Source organism: Sapajus apella, unplaced genomic scaffold, assembly GCF_009761245.1.
Source record: "Sapajus apella isolate SASKATOON/1434 unplaced genomic scaffold, GSC_monkey_1.0 scaffold76, whole genome shotgun sequence".
NCBI classification, from domain to species: Eukaryota; Metazoa; Chordata; class Mammalia; order Primates; family Cebidae; genus Sapajus; species Sapajus apella.
The window spans coordinates 9,269,405-9,274,584 of NW_022437016.1; the positions used below are offsets into that span (position 1 = coordinate 9,269,405).

At 50.5% G+C, this 5,180-nt stretch overlaps 1 long non-coding RNA gene across 2 annotated transcripts; it reads right to left on the reverse strand.

Moving 5' to 3' along the window:
- Window positions 1–1,927: 1,927 nt before the first annotated feature.
- Window positions 1,928–4,839, reverse strand: LOC116532415. 2 transcript variants are annotated; one of them, XR_004260856.1, is made up of 5 exons: window positions 4,550–4,839; window positions 4,204–4,344; window positions 4,024–4,109; window positions 3,523–3,769; window positions 1,928–3,048 (listed from the first exon to the last, which is right to left on the reverse strand). It is a non-coding gene; the product is annotated as an uncharacterized LOC116532415 (long non-coding RNA). The 2 variants fall into 2 exon arrangements; XR_004260855.1 differs by having other exon boundaries at window positions 4,204–4,833.
- Between the last annotated feature and the right edge of the window lie 341 nt (window positions 4,840–5,180).

Below are 5,180 nucleotides of genomic sequence, written 5' to 3' on the forward strand. Positions count from 1 at the left end.
AAGGGCTTGTAATGATTTTCATTCATGCAAAGATAATCAATGGGACATTAGTTGTTTTAATTAATGGAAGAATAAAAATGTTGGGGAGGGGTGCCAAGGGACTGGGCTTCAGCTGAAGCATGTGTGGGAAGTGACTCATTCCTCACCTAAAGAGACAATGCCAGCTTCCCAAATAGCAGTAGAGATTTGCTAATCAAACCAGTGGAAAGTTGGACTCGGCTACAGGAGGCGTCCTGTTGAAAGTGCAGGGAGGGAGATGGTGGCCACACTGGGCATTTTTCCTCCCCTGCAACCTCACTGTTCCCCTCCGAAAAGTACCACATCCTACATCACCTAGGAGAGGAACGGTCTGACTTCCTAGGAAGGTGTATTTTGTGCTGGGAGCCTCGTATGCTTTGTGATGGTAAAATAGTGCCAGTGGCTGAGAAGCTCAAATCCACATTCTTTAGCCTGGACCCAAGAGAGGCTGGGGCTGAAAGGGCGTGCTAGACCTGGGGTGATCTGTAAAGCAGTGGCTCCTGCGAGTGAGTGGAGAACCTTATCCCTGATTGAGGACCCTGGGAGGAGCCAAGTCCAGCATCTTTAGCTAAAAACTCCTTTTTGATATGTAGAAATGTTTACCAAACCCACCTCCTGTCTAGCCAATGCTGGCTGGGAACTCCAGTCCATGGGTATTAATGTATGGGAAGCTCATAAAAGGTTTGTGGGGAAACCTGTGCTTAGAAATGGAGTTTAGGGGTGTCCTGCTGTCAGAGAAGGATGGCAGAGATGCCTTTGAATAAGGGCTGTGATAGGAAAAACTGTCAATCTGAAATGCATGGAAACATGAGTTGTCAGCCAGTCAAGAGTTCATCTGCTTCCTCCTCCTACCCCTGTCCCCACTTTTTCCATACAAAATCTTTTGGGTTCTCCTTTAAGCAGAATGTGGTTTCCTGTGTGAGAAAATTTGTTGCCGTTTTTTCTGTTTTTGTTTTTGTTTTTTGTACTTCAACCTGAAAGGCTTGCAGAGCAACCAGCTTAGCAAAATGGCCCTTCCAGGACTGGATATTGTTCTTACCTAGATTAAAAAGAAATGACTGTCAAGAAATGACTGTAGTTATACTAGTTGGGGAAAAAATGGCATCTTTTTGCAACATTTACTTTTTTTTTTTTTTTTTTTTGGTTTTGCTTCCAGGGCAATTTACATCCTTGCATGGAAATTAGCTGTGAGGGGATGCAATTAGCTATTGTGTATTTTGTTACAATTGTTCTTTAAGAAAAATCTGATCTGACAGATTTATATTGTTGACAATGTGATTTAAGCAGGGCCTAGATACAAACTTTCACCACCCTAATCAATAATGGTAAATCCTTTTGCTGAGGTGAACAATCTCTGACCTAGTATTCATATTTCTTTTACCAATTCCCTGTAATAAAATTGAACATTTTGTCACCACTTTGAGAAACACTGCCAAACACCTTAAAACACATGTCACATGCCAGCAGCCCCTCATTTTCCTCCTCCGGGAGCTTCTACATCTGGAATCATAATCACAGATAAAAACCTTGACAAAATTGCATCTGAGCACATTCTTCTCTGCAGCCTTTACTTTCTCATAACATTTAATACAATATTAATACCTGCTACCGAAAAGCAGGAGGGAGGAAAAGGGCTGCCAACCTCCACGTTTCCTGATGCATGATGTTCAAACCTGAAATTCACACTTCGTGTTTCATTTTAAGTTCAGTGCATTTAACAGGGCCCTAGAGAGAGAGCCCTGGTTAGTTCCCCAACCTGCTCAGCTGACGCCCAGGGAGGCGGTTTCAGAATTGTTCAGATCGCTGCAGGGAGAAGAGGAGGAGGAATTGGGCTCCTCTCTGCCTGCCACAGGCCAAGCCACTTATCTATTCTAGTGTCACAGACTCGGGGTTTCTCTTCGGAAACAACTAAGACTCCACTAATTTTTATTGTCGATAGCGGTGATAAGCAGATTTTCTGTATAGTGTGACCAAGGCAATGAGTTGATTTCAGAAAGAAAGAGATATGCCTGAACTGATTTGCTGCTGACTGACAGCCTCTCACACCAATATAAAACACTCCCTGCTTTGCTGAATGAGGCCCACAAGCCTGGGAAAGGTGGTGGTGGTGAGGGGGTGTCCTCGTTGAAGATACAGAGCTTTTGTGCTCTCCCTGTGTCTCAGCCTCACCCCACCCTTTCTTGGAGATAACCGTAACCCCGCATTCCTGTGCAGTGGCAGGGAATCACCCTTCCTCTGCTTTACAAACAGGAGACAGAGGTTAGAGAGAAGGGGAAAGTGCAGGAAGCATACACACTGGGGGTTTCCTGGGGGAATGCATGATACCCTGAAGATGGACTTCCCCATGTTGGTGGCTTTGTTCAGTCCCTGCCACTCTGACTAGAATTGGGGTTGAGACAGACCAGGAGTGTCCCTTTCCTTTACAAAATGTAAACCTCCAGGTTTTTGGAAGTGTTACATGGTAACCTCTCTAACAGCAGGCTCAGTGTAGAGGGGAAACACACACACACACACACACACACACACACACACACACACACACACACACTTCCCTGAGCATTCCCACTGTGGTGAGGAAAGGGTATAATTTGCTGAATGGTGCAAGCAAGCCAGGAAGACAGAAGATGCTACACTTTACTCAGGGAATAGAGGCGGGCAACTGGCCCTGTGACTGCAGCCAACAGCTTTAAGAACACAGTCCTTTCTGCTTCAAGGTGGGGCGGGGGACATTCTCGCCTCTTTCTTCTTTGCAGTTATTATTCAAGAGTCTTCCCCAGTCCCCAGCACCATCCTCAGAGCTTCAGGCCATACATTGGCAATGCGCAAAGGGGGCCCCAGGCAGGGGGGTCTGGGGCCAAGGAGGGCGGCTCCCCTGCGCGGAATCCTTCCCTGGCGGCTCCCAAATCCGGCGTTTTCTCTGCCGCCTCTCCCTCGGGGGAGACTCGGAAAGGCTGCAAAAATCTGGGCGCCCGCTCGCTCGCTTGTCAAGAAGCAAACTGTCTTCACATTCTCCAAGAGCAACATCCCTGCCTAGGAAGAGGAAGGAAGAGGCAAAATAAATAAAACCAGTTAATGTTGTAGTTAACTTGCAAATCAAGTAAATCTGTTGGTGCCGTATTTGAGAAATAAACCATCACAGCGTCACAGCAAACACACACTTCTGAACGTCTTCATTTTGATTTAATGGTATATCAGCGTCAACTATCGCTTCCTCTGCTGGTACACACGGCCTGATGCCGCGGGAGGAGGGTGCCCATGTTTATCACCGAGTGAGATGACTAATTACACCTTGTCAATCACCGGCTATGAAGACATAAAACCAGCGCGCACAATGAAGTAGTTGCCTGCAGCGTCAATTAGTTGGCGATTCTGAGGTTATTGCGTGGCCCTGCTTTGGCCGCCTCTAATAACGGGACAGAGCGCCGGGAACCGCGCACTGATCAATCACCCTCCTTCCGCGGCCGCCCCGCTCCCTCCCCTCTCCCCCGCCCGGCCTGGCCTCACTTTCTCCGGGTGGCTTGCGATTCCTCCCTCCGCGGCCCCGGCTCCTTGGCGCCGGCAGCCCCGGGAGCTCCGGGAAGTTTGCGCGCGGCAGCTCCGCAGCCGGCAGCCGGGAGTCCCGCAGCCTTCGGGGAGCGCCGGGGCTGGTGGCCCCTTTGTTGGAGGAGGCGTGGAGTCAGCGCTTTTGTTCTGAGTTAGTCACGGTGGCCGGCTGGAGGCTGCTACCTCATTATGCGCCGGGTCTGCTTGTCTGCGAGGAAGCAGATGGTGGGGAGGTAGGCAGCGGCGAGAGTGGCCAGACCTGAATTCCGTTCACCTGTCACCTCCCACAAAAGGCAGGTTCGGGGGCCTTAGGGATTCGTGGCCCCTTTCGGGGGGGAGAGGGAGGTCGAGGGGCCGCCGTTTCCGGCGCCTGCGAGGGTTCCGTACCTGTCGGTGCCCGCTCCCCCCACCCCCTGCCTTTCCCTTGGCTGCGGCTTCTCGCACCGCGTAAATGTCACTCACGTGTCAGGATGTGTGTTTACAGCCTGTTCCTCTCCTTGTTTAGTCTCCGCGGACAGGGCTCAGCGGTTGCGCGACGTCTCCCGCCGCTGGGGGAGATTAGCAAAGTTACTGGCCTCTGGACCCCGGGGCTCGGGCGCCCAGATCCCGCCCCGCGGCGGGCGATGAGTTTGAGCCTCTCACAGATGGAGCGCGTCCCAGCCTTACGCAGAGGGATGAATAGAAAAGCGCACCGGGCGGGAATCCTGACTGCCTGGGAATTTGAGGTCGGCCCAGCGTTGGACGTGGGCTGCTGGTCCGAGAGGTGGCGACGGAATCGCGTGCCTATATGTACGGGGGAGTGGAAAGTCTCAGGGTGTGTTTCCACGTTTCTAGAGCCGCCCGCGGCAAGAGTTGCTGAGTACCCCACCCCCTGCCCCCAGATCCTAAGGCAGCCCCTCGAACTTTCGAAACGTATCGTGTCCAGCCCTCCCGGGAACGGAGTTGCACCAAGGACAAACACTCTAGCGTCGTTATAAATTTTTTCTACCCCTTGGGCGACCTCCAGATGAACCCTGATGACTCTCAGATTGGATTTTCATTCCCTACTTTCTTTGAAAGAAAGTGCCCCAGATGCGTCAGTAACACATGCCTATGTATTCGTGTAGGCGTCTGCGTGCCTGCGCGCCGGCCGTGTGCAGGCGCCGAAGCACACGTCTGTGCGAACACACGGGCACGCGCGTTTTGGGTTTAATGGTCCTTCCCTCGCGTTGGGGCATCTGTGCACATACAGCATATACACGCATACTTGTAACTTCAAGTTTTTTCAAATATGCAAAACGGCCTCGTAGAAGCACTCGCAGTGATTTCAGTAGAATGGCCTGAGCACGCGAGTGCAGGTATAACGTGCGATTTACCATTTTGCAACTGCATCCTCCTTCCCCTCTCTGGACACTTATACGCGACGCAAATTTGTAGACCCTAGGTCTATAGTGGTGCTGGCTGTGATTTTGCCAACAGAGACAAAATTCGTGCTGGCTGTGTTTTTACCAACAGAGATGAACATGTGTATTTGCACACATGAACACAAGTTCATATATTTGTGCACACAGATATTTATGTGTGAAAGTAACCTGCACATGTGAAAAATATGATTTAGTGCTTCAACTCTGTATGCTGTG